The following is an 18,190-nucleotide window of genomic DNA, read 5'->3' as shown; positions in this document are numbered from 1 at the left end:
TTTTTTTAAAGAGAATGAATATCCACCCACTCTCTGTGGAAGGGCCATGGTATTTGTATGGCCAATGTGACCTTTCTCTATACCCTCTCAGATTAGGTGTACGACAGAAAATTGCGCTCTTGCTGCAGTCCATAAATCATACCAGGCTATTTTTTTCTTTAAAGAGGTATGTAAATACCAGTGTACTAGCTAGGTAAACAACACTAACCCTGATACAAATGGCTTGAAAATTGAAGAAAAGCACCTTATTTTTCAGCTGAAATTGCTTTTGAAACCCAGTTCTGGCACATGGGATGAAGGAGCCATGAAATGATTTGTGCTGGGGGAATAGAAATGGGCTGATGATAACCACACTCGACACAGTTCCTGTGTTGGGGAGTTCTAGCAATGATCAAAGATATCATTGTTGCACATTATTTCCCCCCATGCAGACCCCAAATGCATCTGTATCTGAAGTGACATCCACCCACATGCACTCAGAGTGTATTTAGTTTTAGGGGACAAAGGCCCTCCGCTACAGTACAGCAAGGGTCGAGCTTAACCAGTCGGTCCTGCTGCTGGTCTGACGAGCCTCAAGAGAACTTTTATTAAAAAGTGGTGAGTGTGGTAATATTAATGTCATGCATTTGTAGCATTTTAACAGTGAGACATGAAATTCTGTTACAAATTCACTTACTAATCAAAAGAGTTTATTTCAGTCCACAATCACAATAGTGAAAGCATAAGGTGTACAACAGAAGCATTATGTCCTGGGGTTTATTTACAACCTCTTTGTCAGATAGCAATGTAAGTGGGAACTAATTTAGTGTTTATGTACAGCAAATCTAGCTTTGCAGCATTTGCAGCAGCTATGGATACTCATTATAACACCTTTGAGTTTGTTTCAATGAGTAGCAGGACTTAGCATCAAATGTAGACAAAACAATTTTTATTTTGTCACTTAGCATAAATCTGTGTCTTTGCCGTAAAAGCCCAAAAAACATGGTCACTACAGGATGCTGGCAGACTTGTCTCACTATAGTTACCCTTTCTTTTAAACCTAAGTATCTTTTCATGCCTCTTTTGGCAGCTCATCAACACCCGGAGTCCTGTGAGTCTCAAGGAGAGCTGCAGGGCACAACCCATAACAGCAACGGTGACAGCCAATTCCCAACATCTGGTACAAGGTGGTGTTATCCATAGCATCGCCGTGATCGTGGTTTCGCTGTGGTGAACGCTGCTTGGCAGCTTGTGGCATCAGACTGCTGAAGAATTACCCCCATCGTGTTCTAAGCAGGAACGGGTGAACGGGCACACTGTTTCATTTCAGCACAGTGGACCATTGATGCCTGCAGTAGATCCCCTGTTATCTAATCAAACAGCACTGGTCAGTTATGATGCCAACTCCTAAATCCACAGCCGTCTGTAAAGCCGTGGGGGAAGATTAACCGCTACAGCGCCAATGTCCTACATTCAAAGACTTCCTCTTAAGATCTTTTTTTCCTAGAAAGTACAGTTACCCATACAAGAAAACACAGACAGAGACACACAGATATACAGCCTAAAGTAAGAGTCCTTCATGGTGTAATGGGGCTATCACAAAGACCACACAGCTTGCATTTTGGAAGAAGACTTGATGCTTTCAAATGCTCTTTGTGACCACTGAAATATCTCAAAGAGGCTTGAGCCTGTACCATTTTAGAGGATTGCAGGATGTGCTATTTTACCATGTAGGTGTTTCATTGTGTGAGTAAAAGGTAAAGAAAAACAAAGAAATACAGTCTAAGACATTATACTCTCTGTCTTGTGGTCTACAGAAACCCTAATAAGAACATGCGTTCTACGGTTACCCTGCTGCATGGCTGCACGTCATTATAACCCAAAAAGCAGAAGCGCTCGCATAGCAAGCAAAGAGCTCTGGGCACTTTTTTAATATTTATATCACAGTCTGGTGTGGCAGTAATGATATTAGGGAGCTGACGGAATTCTCCACCCAGCTGGACATGTTAATTGAGAAGCCAGGATTTAAAGGCAAAGTTCACATTTGTGCAGATGGTGGGACAATGCAAGATGGCAGACCCAGGTCAGAGTCATTTCCAAGCTATACCTTAATGGCAGCATTTTTTTCTTTCTTTTTCCCCCTCATATTTGACACATTCTGGTCCCACAGGTCCATAGCAGTCTTTGGGGCTGGTCCCTGTACTACGGTGCCCTTGACGGAGAACTATATTTTATAGTTGATTTATTCACAAAATATTCTGTCAGCGTTAGTGTGTGCGCATGTGTAGTATGAATGTCTAATTGTGTTAGTTTGCTGAGCATAAAAAATATAGATTTGTAATGAAATTGAATATTAATACTGTTAATGAAAATCTTTAGAAAATCTTTAATGTTTTAATACTTGTTTATGTACAAATTATACATATAGCTTCCCTTGATAAAGTATATTATAAAAGAAAATAAGTGTTTAAAATGAAACAAAAATAGGGAGAAAAGTGCCTGAAAGTTGTAAATCTGTATATATCACATGAACATGATGTCATTTACTGGTGCTGCTCCAAGTTTATGTCCTTATAAATTATATGCAATATCGTTTGGTGATAATCTGGCCTTAAATCAATAGTGTTTTCATGAGTTTGAACAAAGCAGATTATCAAGGCTAATTAATATTTTAAGTGATATTAACCAGTATAAACAGTAAACTGATTACACTGCGTACAGGCATCGGTGGAAGCTACACTGCAGGGAAGTCTAACAGATGGGATTATCTTTAGTGAGATTTATACTGTTGCAACACGCATCTACATCAAATTAGAGTGCCCAGAATGAGTTCTTCCCCCACTCTGACCATACACCGGAAAGCAGGTGTCTGCTTAATAATTTGGTCAAAGATCAGTGAGTTAAAGGTTGAGGCCAGGGGCAGAGAGGACCAGGGTCATCCTGGTGGTAGGGTGGTGGTGAGACATGATCTCCTCAAGTCTGGAACAGCCAAACCCCAAGGTCATCCATTAGTGCTCTAGCCCATTGGTACTGGTAGACCCACAATAAATTTACTGTGCACCCTTAACCCTTTTAATACTCACCGCGACCCAGATGAGGAGATCAGCTCCCTTAGGGAGGGGCGCATTACATTATTAGCACTGTGTATCCATCGACAGCTATTATATTCTAACAGTGTATTATGGGTGACTTCATACTGTAAATACTTCAACACAAAAATACCAGGCAATAATGTGCACCAGCGTCATTCCTTTAACAATTTTGTTTAGTTGTACTTTAGTGTATTTCAATCAGTTAGTTTGCCTGAAGTCTCCTTATGAGTTGCATTAATATTACGGTGGGTGAGATTGCATCTTTAATTTAAATTACTGCAAGTTATTTTAATATCTAAAATCCCTCCGCTGGCCATCTGTGATCATTTCTAACATGCAGATGATAGTGCCGGTGTCTGGCCAAATTTTCAAAGAACATCTGAGTTATGACTGATCATTATCTGGGCTTTCAAACAATGAACAACTTATCTACCTTTCACGCGATGCGTTTTTCTATTCTTACACAAAAAAGGTGAGGCTGCAAGGAAGAACAAGAATGAAATGTCAACAATGTCAACCACTCCCTTTAAATAGGAGTCTCCTATGATCCCTTACTACCATGCTCGGTCAAACCTTTCCAGGTGTCAAGACTGGGCGTCAGAAAAAGAAATTAAAGTGACACAGTGTTGACAGGAAGAAAAGACATTCCAGTTTTCACCCCTCTCAGGACAATGAGGGAGCCATCACCTCAACTCAGACACAGGCACTAATGAATCAAGCAACACCTTAACTTCTCCAGTGTAGGAGACTTTTGGCTGGGGGCAACCATATAGTGTCATTGATAATGGGATCCTGTATTGGACTGCTGTTGATTTGATGTCTACAGCAACCTCTTCCATGGCCTGCCATTTTCCCACGGTTTAATTTTGCCCCTTGCTCATAAAGACATCCTGTTGGAAGGTGTTGCACAAGTGTTAGGTCTTTATCTTTCATGGTTATGTCTCTTCTCTCCGAGCATTAAGACCTAGCAGGGTTTTATTTAAGCCAAGACAGCTAAACCAAATTTATTTTACCCACGTGGAATGTTTTAATGTAGGAATGGGGGTAGTGGGAGAACTTCTTTGATTACTCCAAACAGCAGGACTGTAACAGTATGCAAAAGAGCTCTGGGCATTTCACTGTATGTTGTACTAGCTATAACTACATGTGACAAATAAATAAAGAATGAGAAAATCACATATTATATATAAATTATTCAGGACATTGGAGAAAACAAAAGATACAGTTTTTCCAGTACACAGTCATTTAAACTGAGCTGCTGTTCATTCCTGCTAATATTGTTTTAAATTTACTGGAAAGTTTGAATGCCTTTGAAGAGGAATTTTAATTATATCAGAGACTTTTGTGCTCTGGCTTCATCCTAGGTACATACTGCAAGCTGCAATTAATATCTTATTATTGTCCTGCTGCAGTTTTAATATGTGCAAAATGCAGTTTGCCGTCTTACTGCTAAGATAAACGAGGTCTTATCTGAAAAAAGACTTAAATGTCACATATGTTCCTCAAACAATATGTCTAAATATCATTTAGCAATAATGTTGCCTTTACATATATCTTTTTACTTTACCTTAGACCATCTAAAATGATCTTGGGCCCACAGAAGACAACACTGGTTATGGATTACATTCTTTAACGGCTTTTTTTCTTCTTCTTACCTTGTGGATGCAATGACTGGCAGTGACTTTTGGAAATGTTTCCACACAGAGCTTTCCAATAATAAATCGTATGTGTTTTTAATGCAATACCAACCGAGGCCCTCAGGATCACTGCCATTTAATATTGGCTTTCAGTCTTGTCCCTTGTGTGCAGAGATTTCTCTGCATTTTGTGCATTGAGTGTCTTGTCTTCACAAAATGGTAAACCTCTTTCTCACGTTTACTTCTGAAAGACCCAGTCTTCTCTTGTATTCTCCTTTTAGATACAAATCTGGTACTGACCTGTTGCCACTTAACCTAATCAGCTATAAGATATTCTACAAGGTGTGTTATTTTAATTTCTATTTACTTTTCTTTTGTCTTTTGATGCCGCTGTACCATTTTCATTTAAATGTGCTGTTGGCATCAAATTTAAGCGTATATTTTTCCAACCAGTAATTTTTTCTGCTTCACCGTTTCACAGCAAACTTTGCCTTTCTTCTTTTTCAGTTAAATATCAGCTTTATGGTTTATAAATCATAGCACTTAACTTTCCTTTAGAAACAGGTATTTTATGATGTTACATAAAGAAATATTTTGTGCACTTCAGGCACAATCTCCCAGGTAGATTTATCATGCCTGAGCAACATTACAGTATGATGGAAGTGCCTTTGATAAACTACTCAAATAAATTAAAAAGAAATCTTAATGAGTTTCTCACTCTGAGTAGATTTTCTGTACGCCCTCCCCCTCTTATATGTCTTTACTTTTCTGTCGTAAGCTGTCTTCCATTTTCCTCCCCCAGCAGTCGCACACCATACACCCCCAGCTACCCCCCACGTACAAGGTTGGTGGCTGCTTTGTGTGACCTCTGCTCACACTGTTCCATCTCCACATCACGCAGCCAGCCTTTCACAGCGACAATTCAGCAGCAACAATCGCACACTCATCCCTCAAAAAAAAAAAAGACCTCTTGCTCCCTTTGCCAACCAATTAAGAGCCATCTGGGCTCACATGCTGCAAGAAAGCTATTACAATATCATAACTGTTTTTATTTGCCAAGTTATGTTTTTGATGTGGAGATTCCACAATATTTAAAAACAAAGTCACTCCTTTGACAATAGCTTTGTCTTCTCGAAAATGAAGAATTGTTAAACAAAGAAAATGCACTTATCAGTATTTTTGTTTCGTGAATTTGCACAGAGCCAGTGGAGGGCACAACACAGTTTAAAAAACATGACAGAGCCAGCAGTGCTTTTGATGCTGCCACGCAAGTGTGTGATTCCTGATGAACTTGAGGTCGGAGATTCCCAGTGGCTGCGTAAGGCAGGGAATGGAGAGCAGCAGGGTTCAAGCCTTGGGTCACTGGAGCTTCAGAAGTGGCCAGCTAGCTTTGTCCCAGGAGAGATGATGGTGACGGATTCAGTGGTGTTTTCTCAAGGTCCACTGAACCCTATAGCAAGGACTCTAACTTAGAGCCTGCAGGAAGAGGGAGCACTCCTCTCATCTCCAGTTCACAGAACTCCAAAAGAGGGCCAGTCTGGATGGGCTCCAGGTTGCCTCGAGATACACAAAATCCAGCCATAACCTCACGGTGGCACTGCCAAACCTCATTTCATTCTTTTCCTAATAATAAGGCAGAGTACACATAAGGCCCCTGACATGCACCGCAATGGTTCATTTCACCAGGGAAGTGTTGAACCACTGTGTTGTCAACTAGGCTTTATAAGGAAAGGGGATATGAATAGAGACTCCACCCTGTCTTTTTTCTTTTTTTCCCTTTCAATCTAACCACGTTAAAAGGCTTATTTACCCCTAATCAAAATGGCAGGCCCACGGGCATGGTATGTCCCAGCTGTGGCCCTGGCGCAGTATTTCTCTTCTCCCCGTACAATGTTTTGGGCAGCACATCCAAGCGCTCTTGCTGTGCTTGTACTTAACTGAGGTCAAAGTTGCCATTATCTGAGTCTTGTTGTCACTAAGGCCTCCACTGATGATAGGACTCAATTTCAAACCTGAAGCTTTTAGCACACCCGAAGAGTTAACCTCTGTGAAGACCAGGCAATCGACCACCTACAAATCTAGCCCAGGGCTGGGACTGCTTAAAGGAGCATGCTTTATGACATTCTGCCACATGTGCGCTGTTTGTCCCAACCTGGCCCTCTGACTTTTGCCTTTTTTTTTTTTTCCTTTGGGAGGTGATTATTAAAGTCTGCACGTACATACCTTGTTGCCTCATTCAAACTCAGTAGTGAGAACACTTTGCACACTATGTGTGTGTTTTTGTTTTTGTCTGTAGTATTTTCCGTCATATCACGATAGCTTGCACAACGTTCAGCCATATTGGAAAATTGACACTGACAGAGGTTTTTCTTTTCTTTTTCCACAGATTGAGATAAAAACACAACAGGGGATGAGTGTTTGTGGAGGTTTAGGTTTTATTTCTAAAGCTAAGCCTCGTCATCTCCATTTTAGCAACACTTCCTCATTCATGTCAACCCCATGGTGTTGCTCAGTCAGGAATTATTTTTCAGGATATACTAAATTTTGAAAAGCCATCTCTTCCCCCTGTGCCTCTCCTGTTCACTCATTCTTTTGCGCTCCCTCTCTGTTTTTCTCTGTGTCTTGAAAACACAGACAGACACACTCACACAGAGGCACACACATTGTAACATGCATACAACCAGACATGCACAACCACTCTTAAAACTGGTTCTCCCCCCATAGCAATTTTGTCAGAAGTTGACAATGTCTTGATTTAGTTGTCTGGCTGTTCCGGCCAGTTTTCCCTGCTGCGCTAATGTGAACAGGACATCCCGCTGGGCACCAAAGAATACCACTTCACGGCAGCCGCATAGCTGGCAGCTTTTATTTATGGCGCTACCGAAATGAATGGGTATTAGTGTCCAAACATTTCACCATGCTCCTGCAGCCACACACAAAAGCCACTGATTTCCAGCAAATCTGCACTTATTTTATTCAAGAAAACCAAAGCTAGGGAGAGGGAGACAGACAGATAGAAATGGAGGGAGAGAGAAAACATTTATAATGACTCAAAAGACCTCAAAAGAAGAATGGGAATTGCGTTTGAAAAGGATTTACGAGACAGAAATCGAAAAGAAAAAAAAATGGCCACCCTATTTCGCTGCATTTTTGTCAAGAGTCGAAAATGGAAAATATCTATATCCATAAAATGGCTCAACTTTAAGTGCTTATATTCACAAAAAAAAACTGCACTTCCTCCACAATCACTCACTTTTCAGTTGCTGTGTTTTGCCTGGTATTACAAAGCATTGTGTTTTATAGGACTGCACTAAGAATGAAAAAGTAATTTTATCATTGCTAAAATTGTCAATTTAAAGTGTTTCCACAAATCGCTCCTGCTGCCATTTTTGCAATCCAGGGTGCCTACTGTCTTGTTAACCTGTGAATTTTAAGTGGATGGTTCCCATTAGATACCAGTAGCACTGCTGACTCCTCTTGGCTTTTCTGTAGGGAGCAGGCTGAGGCAGAATGCTCTGTTGGCCTGGTGATGCACTTTGCCTGGTCTCTGTGTCCAGGACCTCATCAGCACAGAGTCTGCCTGTCCTTGTGTCCCTGCCACTCACCTCCCTGCTCTTCATCTGTCATTCCTGCCCTTCTGCAAACACACTGCACTGACATTTTGAAAAACTCTGGCATTCACCCTCAATATGGATTCTTGTTGATTATAGCTTTCTGCCTGTGAAGATTGCACGTATTATTGACTTTGCAATCCCCATGACTATTTGCACAGCTTTTTCTTCCCCTCTGCATCTCAGAGAAGTCCGGCAATAATATTCCCTCCATTTTTCATAACCTCTTTTCATTATCCTTTCTTTTTACTTTATTTTTTTCCAGTTTTTCCATATATTTTACTAATCCCCTCTGGCCATGACCCTTTCTTTATGCCACCAGAGATCAGAGTTTCTGCAAAGCTTCGGTCACTGATGTCATTAAGATTGGGATCTGATACACTAGATGTCCATTGGTTAAATGCCCCTGGCCTGAACTCCCCATTGTCCCTTAATTCCAAGCGGCAGCTCTATTTCACTTGCCACATAATAGCCCATAGGTTAAAGTTCTACTGCTTTTGCTTTGAATTTACATCTTTCACAGGCTCCACTCTCCTGTTCCGAGCTGGCATTTTCTTTTCCTTCTTTCATTTCTAGTGAGCCGCACTGCCTGCAGGCAGCATGGCTGTTTGTACTGTAGCTTTACTGACAATCTCCCACATCCAGGCATCTTTTGGTAGGTCAGAGGAGAACAACTTGACTTAACAGGTCAACGTAAGTGGGCTCCACCCTTCTTCAGAGGGGAAGCCATGGAGCCCTCCATTAGGAGCTGACCTCCACGTTGCACTGGTCTGGCCCCAGCCAGGGTATCACATGGCTCCGCCTGAGACAGGCTGCTCATTAAAGCCTGCTGCCCAGAGTAGGATTAGGCCTTTTCATGGTTTATCCTCTTCTCTGACAACTGACAATAGGCAAGGCTAGCTGCTTCAAATGGATTGCGCATATGAATCATGGAATTATAATTGCTCTTTCATGATGAGAATATTGGGAAAATCTAGCCACATGCACGTTGCAAAGAATTAATTGGGGACTGTTTTCAAGGGCACATAGCTACACTATATGAGCCTAAGAAAATGGGATGGGTAGTAATGAGGCATTTTCAATACAGCACAGCATCTTTTGCTGTGTCTCTGCACGCAGACTGCTGTTTGCACAAACATATCGTCTGTCTGTAACCTTTACCCATCATGATTCTTTTAGTCAAACTTTCACTGCACTTAATACACAATGGAGTGCCCTGTTTACTTGTGTTGTGATGTTTTCAAAGAGCAACCCTATTAACAGTGGTGGCCTGTTCCTCATGACCTAGTGTTAGCTTCCTAGCGGTGTGCAGGTTATGAAGGGCTGCAGTTTGGACACTGAGAAGGAAACTAAGATGACTCTACCTCTTGAGCTGTGTGGGAGGGAAAAGGATGCTGCTAGCAAAGGCACAGAGCTGCTATTTGCAACACAGTTATTCTTCCTATTAACAACACAACTCTGTTTTCATTATTCATATTTCATGCGGTATCATGGCATGAAAGAGAGTTATTTCCTTCATGGTGCACTGCAGGTTATGGCTTGCTCTCAGGTTGGATGGCTCATAACAAGTTGGGTCAGGGATGGTTTTTCTGGATTTATACATCAAAACAGCCAGCAATGATAGAAAAGCAATATTTCCCCTGAGATATAATGCCCGGTCCCCAGGAGTCGTCCAGAACATGTAGGTTAACATCAATCCGAGTGGTGAAAACCTCAATATGAAAAATATAAAGGTAAAAATGTCAGTTTTTAAACATTACCTTTAGTTGTGTAATGGTAAAAACAAATTTCCTAATTAAAAGTGTGAACAACAGCAATGTCATTTACATATGTAGTGGAGCTTTTTCACACTCATGTGTAATAAACACAATGTGATAAGGACCAGGTATATTTAAAAGGTGTTAATGAACTGCTGCTTTAATACTCGCTTTTCTGTTTGATATTATTACCCAATCAATAACCACCTGTCATCTTAAAATAAATAATAAGCAGTGCAATGCATCTTTAAATTTGTGTTACTTTCAAATGAATTGGCATTTGAGTCACTTTTTATTCAATTTTGCTTTTACCTTTGAGGAGATGTAAAAATATATTGTTTACAAATTATGATTTTTTTAAAAAGTTGGAATAAATTTGATAATGAGTGTTTTTTCTATTTTTAGAATCTTCTTTTAGATGATTATAGTCTTTTAAATGATCATTTGAGTAGTTATTGAAATTTAATTTAATTTATCTATTTATATAATTTGTTTGGTTTTTTGTTGTCAACAGCTACAAATGTGTACGATATTAATTTTGTTTTGTGAGCAACACAGAAATTCTTTTGGGGAGCTGTCCAAAACAAAAAGAGGGCAGAGAAAGGAAGAACTGAAACTCTGTGAGCAACACAATTAAACTCTGGTAATGAGGTCAGACATCAGATCCAGTGCAAGTGATATCATTACACAGGCTGAACGGATGGGCTGTTACAGCTGCCATGCTCTTGCTGTGGGATTAGACTCACTGTCCTGAGGGCGGCACTTTTACTGGGCTGACCCCTGCCTGCCACTGGGGCACCAGCCACCCCTTGGGTTCCTGGGGGGCCTCAGCCCCCAGACCTGGTGCCAGTAGGACCAACAGTACTGCAGAGAAGTGAACTGTGCTGCCACGTGGGATGACAGGACTTGTACTCTAATAGCAAGCACAGAGACAAGTAGGCACCACCACACAATCCATTCCAAGTTGCCAACTACAAATTACAGAGTTCCTCTATTTCTGTCAGCTCATTTGTAAAAAAACAGCTAACAATGACAAGGTGATAAAAGGACATTGTATCAGTGGTCAGGGTGCTGCATTGGAACCTGTTGATAGTTAAGATATGGCCCACAAATAAGGCACGACTGAGTGTAGTGTGCCTGGGAAAAAGAAATCCATTCTGGTGAATTTAAATCATGGTTCATAGTTGCAAACAAGATTGAAATAATGAAACATACAGATTGGTAGCAGTCTAATTTTCTTTCTCCATTGTCTAAGGCCTCGTTTGCAAAGTCCCTAGCAGGAGTCGGCTTAATTTGTCTTTTCATATTTGGTCTGCTTGTGTTTTTTGTGCTGTTCTCTTTTTGTCTCACATGATTACTTTGAGGATATCGTTATGACATTCACCAGCAACAATAATTCTTCTGTTCTAATTCATATCAATTAGTAGGGAATGGTAATTCAAACTGACGGCACAGTATATCTTGAAAGGCATGCGAGGATGTTGTGGCGGCAGCATCACTGTGCAGCCAAAAGCCACCCTCCTTTCCCCTTTTTTCCCCTTTCTGTCTTTCAGTCCACAACAAGAGGCTCCAAGCAAAGAGGACAATACGAGTCGGAGCCAGTACTTTGATAATTAGTTATTGATTGAGAACAATGGCACGGCGTACACTGCCGTATTAGCTAGACGCCAGTAGGTCGCGACACCAAGAGCAGCCATCAAGAAGCGAGGGCCAAAACATGCCTGACTTCCCTAATAAGATATTCCCTCATGTTTTTCTCTTTCATTTCCTTCCTCTTTTTCCTTCCTCAGGCATGTTAGTGTTCAGGCTACATGGGGTCAAAAGTATTAATGCTTGTGCACAAACGAGCGCCTGATGAAGGAGAATTTAATTAGAGAATACCCACTCAAGCTTTTCATACCACATTGCTCTGTGTGTGTTTTTTTTTGTTTACTTATTATTTATTTGTGTGGGGGAATATTTTATTGAATGGAAGGAACAAATATTTTAAAATATAGTGAGTTCTTTTGGCTCTAACATGGTTTTCTTTACTTACAAAAATAGTGGTTGCCAAATGAAACATGCCTACCAACATTGTGAAGCAGTGTTACATATCAAAGACCACCTATTCGTGAAGCATATGTTTGCGTGAATTACACCTCTTGGCAGTTTTCTATAGGCCCGATCTATGCCAGGGGATAAATCTGAAAAGATGAAATAATAATATTAAACAGCATCTGATATTATTTTATGCATGTGATTGACCCGAGCTCTCTGTATCACACTCTGTTTAACAATGCTGTAGTGTAGAGTGACAACAGATGCGCTTCACCACACATATTGACGGCAGTATTGTTACAGTGGGCGACACATATAAGAGATTGTGTCTTTTCGTGAAAGTTTGGCGTTTAACCAAACTGCGCTAACAAGTAAAAACGAATGTCCTCAAATAACTGGTGGGTCGCCATGCTAAAGAGGGATGTGTCAGGCTTGGCGTCAGAGTGAAAGAAGCTCCCCAACTCACTTCACCTGATCTGTGGCCTGTAAAGATGCACCTGGCATTAAACAGACAGGGCAGCGGCGTCAACTGAACAATGGAGGACTGTCAGGACCGACAGCGGGGCACGGCTCTACCATCACTGCTCTGACAGGGAGGGCCTCAGAGGGTAAACTGCTTTGCTGGAACTAATTAAACAGATGAAGTTATGACATGAATATGCAGATGTTGTTTACATATTACCATATGGTATTATTTCAGGTAATAATGCACAGGAGAGACTTCCCACTCATTAATGTGAAGGGATGGAGTGAAAACACTGTCTATCAAGAGACACTCGGAGCGTGTTTGAGAAATGTGATCAGACTGACACTCGGATGTTGAAATCTATTTCAAGCCACTCAATTAACATTCATGTTGATAGCTATTAGAGTTTGATTAAAATTGTTAACGTACTTGATATCGGACAGGCGATTCCTCGTTGAAAGTGGAAATGATCAGTTTCATTCAAATTCATATGAATGCTGTTCTCGTTTAAAATGCAAAATAAATATCACAACACCGCCAGTGTTTTTTTTTTTTTAATCTACATACGCTAACGACACAATATCATATTGGCGCTTGATTTCAGTCCAGTCACTCATGCAGTTAAATTATTCTTCAGAGCTGCAGTGTGTAGATTCAGACACTCAGATGTCAGTTTCCGCACACTTGCCGTAAACCGCGTTTAATTCTCAATGCACATGCAGTTAACTCAACTTCTCCACGCTTTTTTTGTTTTGTTAAAAGTAGTAGAACTGTCTTGAGTTTTTCCCAGTTCTGTGTGCAGCCTTACCATTCCCCTGGAGCGGGTGCTGAGAGGTTAAGAGGGAAAGGGCCAATGGAGTCGCGTTTAGTAAGAAGTGTGGGATCACGGGGGCCAGCTGGTGGGGTGATGGGGAACGTAATTGTGCCCGCTGTGTGGCTAGGGTGGGGGGTGAAAGGATGGGGTGAGAAACCCTGGAAAAAAAGGGAGGGGAGGGGACACCTCAATTACCTGTGCTCCCTCTGACCCCTCTCTCCCTCTGTCTCTCTACGGACAGACCCACTGTCTGAGAGGCGGTGCGCATTTCCACAGGCAGATGCACATCCCCCTCCTTTGTTCAACATAGCAATTGCTCCTTTTTGTGAAATGCAGAAACTTAATTGCAACATTTTTTTCCCTCTAATGCATTTCTCCCGTTTTATGTCACTGTCAAAAAAAATCCCTTTTAAAAGAAAATCAAAGCTTTTTTTCCTGTTGTGTGTGTTTATGTTTGATCACAGAACTTGGCCAGGAGATATCAGATTAAAGATGTACAACAAAATAAAGCGCAATTTTCCCTGAACTGAGCAGTTCTCGCAAACATATTCAGCAGGTTACATGCAGCTGTCATAGTTTATTTTGGAGCTCCTGCATTGTCTAATACAGTAAGTGACAGAGACCGGTGTAAAATCAATACTTCACAGGAGTGTGATGTCTTAATAAACTCTCTGTGTTGTTCAGACAGGAAAGCTAGACATGTACGAGAAGGACTACAGCGCAGGCCATTGTGGAGCTGTCAAGTCTAACCCTCAAAAGCAGATGAAGCTGTCAGATTATTAATATATTTATACTGACAGGCCCCAAGTCCACCCCTAAAACCCTCCCCTCTTTCAGTGTCTCTCAAAAAATATGCTCAGCTTCAAAGACACAGGCCACAGGGTTGGATGCAAGGTCAAAGGCCAAATACATTTTGAAAGCAAATTCTCTTCCTTTTGCAACCTGTTTTTATTGCTGTCGCTCCCCTTCTCTGTAGCGACCATTCAGCTGAAACTTAGGCTGAATTGGCAGCAGCTTTCAAAGCGCTTGGCAGCCTGGTGATCCTCAGGAGCTCTCAGCTGACATCTCTCTGGGCTAGTCTATGCTCTGGGGTCAGTGTGAGCCCTGACTCCCAGGACCCACTCACTCAGGCGCTACCATGAGTCAGTCCCGCAGACTGAAATTAAAATGTGAAAAGCTGTGCGACTGAAGGCATTCCTCACCCCCCATGGCATTTTCCTTTCTCTGTGACAGCTCCTCTGAGACTGCTTTTTCTTTCATGTTTCTTTTTTCCCTTTAGATTATTTAACAACATGCGAACAGAGCTGTCAACGAAAGACATGCTTGATCGACAGAGCAAGGGAGCGTCTTAGTCAACATGGGGTTAAATTCGATTTTCTGCATGTTCAGTACGCCAGACTCAAGCCAGTTATTGCTTTGGCTTGATGTTTTTTGATGGATCAATTATCCGTTATAACATGTTGCGATGCCAAACACAACGGCAACTATGACACCTGTCACAATCTTCTATTAGAGTAAGGAAATTGAAATAATTTAATGACAGCTAATTTAGTCTTTGTTTTGAATCTCATTATGGCCGCAGTAATTGTGTTCAAAAAAAATAATGAATGTGAAATATCGCCACATGCTGAAAGCACCTAGACTGCAGCTATTAATTTGATATCTCTCAGTGAAAACTGAAGTGAATAAATTGTGCTTTATCTGATTGAGACAAACATAAGCTTGAGAAGAATAGGAGATCCTGGAGATTTTTATTTCTTCTTTAATATTAGATTCAAATATAGGAAGAAAGCAAGAAAAACATTTTAAATGATTCCTAAATAGAGTATAATTATTTGTAATTTGTATATATATATTTATACATATATATGTGTGTCTGTGCATGAACAAAAAACACCTAAAAACTACTATTGTATGCCAAAAATATTTTCCTTTGCAGTCTGAATTCTTGAAATCCTAATGATAATTTACAACATTTTATATTTTAGCTGCGCGCTGCCAAATAAATCCAAGACACTGCTTCACTTTGGGACAAAGCACCAAACAGCAGAGTAGAATTGACGAATGCTTTTCAATACCACGTGTGTGAGAAAGCTGTGTGGGAGCGTCTTATCGGTACATGTGTGCATATACTTGAATTTGCAAGTAAAGAGCCTTATTGGGATTACCCACGGTACATTCTATTTGGTATCATAAAGAGAAAGAGGGAGTAGATGTGTGTCTCCTTTTTTTCAGGGATTCGGTAAGCTCTCTGTCAATGGTTTGGAGTTGAATTGCCTTGGATAGCTCCCCTCATTCCATGGAATGATCTCAGACCTAATTTACAGGGCAGCTCAGGATCCAAAGTATACAAGGCTCTCTTCTGCATAGAATGTGTGAAATAGATAGAGCAGCCATCCCTCAGATGTGCTGAAGTAATCTTCAGCCAGAGCTAGTCCAGCAGGCCTCACCCCTAAAGGGATTGATGCAGTGTCAAAACCTTTGGCTCTGGGGTCATCCTCTCTTCTTGCCTCCTCCATCTGACAAAAGCTGAATTTCTATCCCTCACTATTCGTTTCTCTTTTTTCTCCTATTGAATTCATCAGCAAGGGAGGCATGAGATGTGAGATGTGAATGAAACATTTTCATTAGAAGGGAGGAGAATCCTCGGTCAGAGACAAGGCCGGAGCTGATCTAAGCCAATGACATCCCTACCAATTCTTTTTTTTTTTTTTTTGTCCTTCTTACTTTCCCTAGCTGTCACTCTCTGCGGTATGTGGCAAGCTGATTGAAATCAGCACTGTGTCAGGGCCGTCATATCGCAGAAAGACATAAAACATGCAGAAACATCAATAAGCAACAGGCCGCTGACAGCTCTCAGGCACCGGTGCCGGCGAGGAGAGATGAGGGGAAGGTTAAGACTCTGGGGGGATGCTGCGCAGTTGAAGTGTCTTCTTCAGGCTTCAGTGAAATCCAGGAAAGACAAGATAAAGTCTATCAGGTTATCGCCTAGTTCAAGTTGCTTCTCGGACAGCAAGGCCACTGGGACACTGGATGTCAGAAGATCTGTGTGTGTGCGTGTGTGCGTCTTCTTTGTGCGTACTGTAAGCATGTGTTTCTGTGGGTCCGTGTATGTGCTCACGCAGGTGTACAGAGCTGGAGGAAAGACGCTGCACTTGTTAGTAGCTTGACTTGAATTTCCACGATCAAAGCTGAGAGAAAGCAATTTTCCACTGCAAGGAAAAGCATTGTGCCATAAATTCAGTGTGAATTATGTGATGTGTTCAAGCTGTCAAATGACTACTTTGAATTATGTTTCCTGCATTTATTACATCTGAAAAATACTTTCCTTTTTAATTTATCAAATAAGAATAAACAAGAAGAAAAAAAATAGGTTGGATAATGTGCTAGTTATAAGCACTAGTGATGGGCAAGAGTTACTTTGGGATTTTCATTGTGTATTTAATTGACTAATGCAAGGTAAAGGTGATAGTATTTTAGATTGCAGCCTGACACTGTCTCTTACCACTTCTAATTAGGCAAGTTTTTTAGCCCAGCATAACTGCTGAATCTCATTTCTCTCCCCCGTTATTGGCCATCATGCTGCCCTAACCCTACATGGCCAGAATTATTATATGGGACCAATAATCACCCTATCAGGATTCTGACTTTGAAGGGGTAAATTTGCCGGTAATTACTATGACACCCAACCTATGGAGGGAGCAGAGTTTTGGATGAAGTTGAAGTTTCCCCCAAAGTTGAAGCTTTTTATTTTCCCATTGATGGGTTAATGTTGTGGACAGGCGCCCATCTGCATATCAAATGTGACTCCTATTATTTTATGTTCCTCTCTGCTAACAGCGCCTCCCAGCACTCCTCCATGTTCTCCTCCATCTGCCTCCTGTCCATTGATCAGCCTTCCAGGGCATCAGTCTGCTTAACATCTGCTACAAGTTCCAGCAGCTCAGGTAACTATCTAGCTGCTCTCCACCGCCTATTGATCTTCACGTCCACCTGCAGGAACATCTGTTTCGGCATGTCGCTTGTCAACACAAGCGGCTACTTTGTTTCACTTCACATCTTGTCCACTTTCACTCACTCTCACGAAGCAGTACTACTCCTAAATGCTTGCTAAATTGCTGTTTACATTGTTGTAATAATAACAGCAACTGAGACACTCTTCGTAGCTTGGCAGTTAAACAAGTGTCTATATTTAATTCCAAATTAGTTTGCAATTTTATTTTGCTTTAATGACAAATTTACACTAAAGCATTCTTGATTTTTCCTCTATTTTGAAACCTTCTTTTGGAAGAGCTAATAATTTTGGCAGATGTTTTAATCAAACAGACATTCAGAAATAAAACTAAAAAAACCCACCATATTTTATTTTAATTACATCCTAATTCTTTACACTCAAGAAAATTATCTATAAAATGTTTTAGGAATTGTACTTTCAAAATGTGCCAGTGTTCGCAACTTAAAAAAAAACAAACAAGAGGAAAACACGTTTCTTTTGTTGCTGTTGTTTTCAATACGATGCTGGACGTGAGACACAAGACAAAGTCAAGGGCTGAGAAGAGCTTGGATCTTTGAATTTGTCCCCTTCACAGGCTTCTAGTGCTCGGAAGAACCACCGTGGCACAGTTTAATTTGCTCTTTTGTAATGATGGGGCGTAGGTTAGTTCATTTCAATTTTTGATTTCGAAGGCTATCAAATACAGCTCAGATGAGAAATCAATTTTCCCAGCTGCCTTGGCTTTGTGGTAAATAGAACCGCCGCTATTGGTGAACACCCAGTCACATGACTGAGTCAGGGAT

The 18,190-nt window shown here is 41.0% G+C and overlaps 1 long non-coding RNA gene across 1 annotated transcript in view; it reads left to right on the top strand.

The window, feature by feature from the left end:
• The window catches only part of LOC113026831 (uncharacterized), a 64,847-nt gene extending 47,344 nt beyond the window's left edge, over positions 1-17,503 (top strand). Inside the window, exon 4 of the long non-coding RNA XR_003272958.1 lies at positions 17,234-17,503. This is a non-coding gene — a long non-coding RNA (uncharacterized LOC113026831). The remainder of the gene's footprint in view (positions 1-17,233) is intronic.
• The last annotated feature ends 687 nt before the right edge of the window (positions 17,504-18,190 follow it).

The sequence above is a fragment of the Astatotilapia calliptera genome, chromosome 7 (genome assembly GCF_900246225.1).
Source record: "Astatotilapia calliptera chromosome 7, fAstCal1.2, whole genome shotgun sequence".
NCBI lineage: Eukaryota > Metazoa > Chordata > Actinopteri > Cichliformes > Cichlidae > Astatotilapia > Astatotilapia calliptera.
Note: the sequence above shows the minus strand (reverse complement) of the source record. Positions and strands in the feature narration are given on the sequence as shown.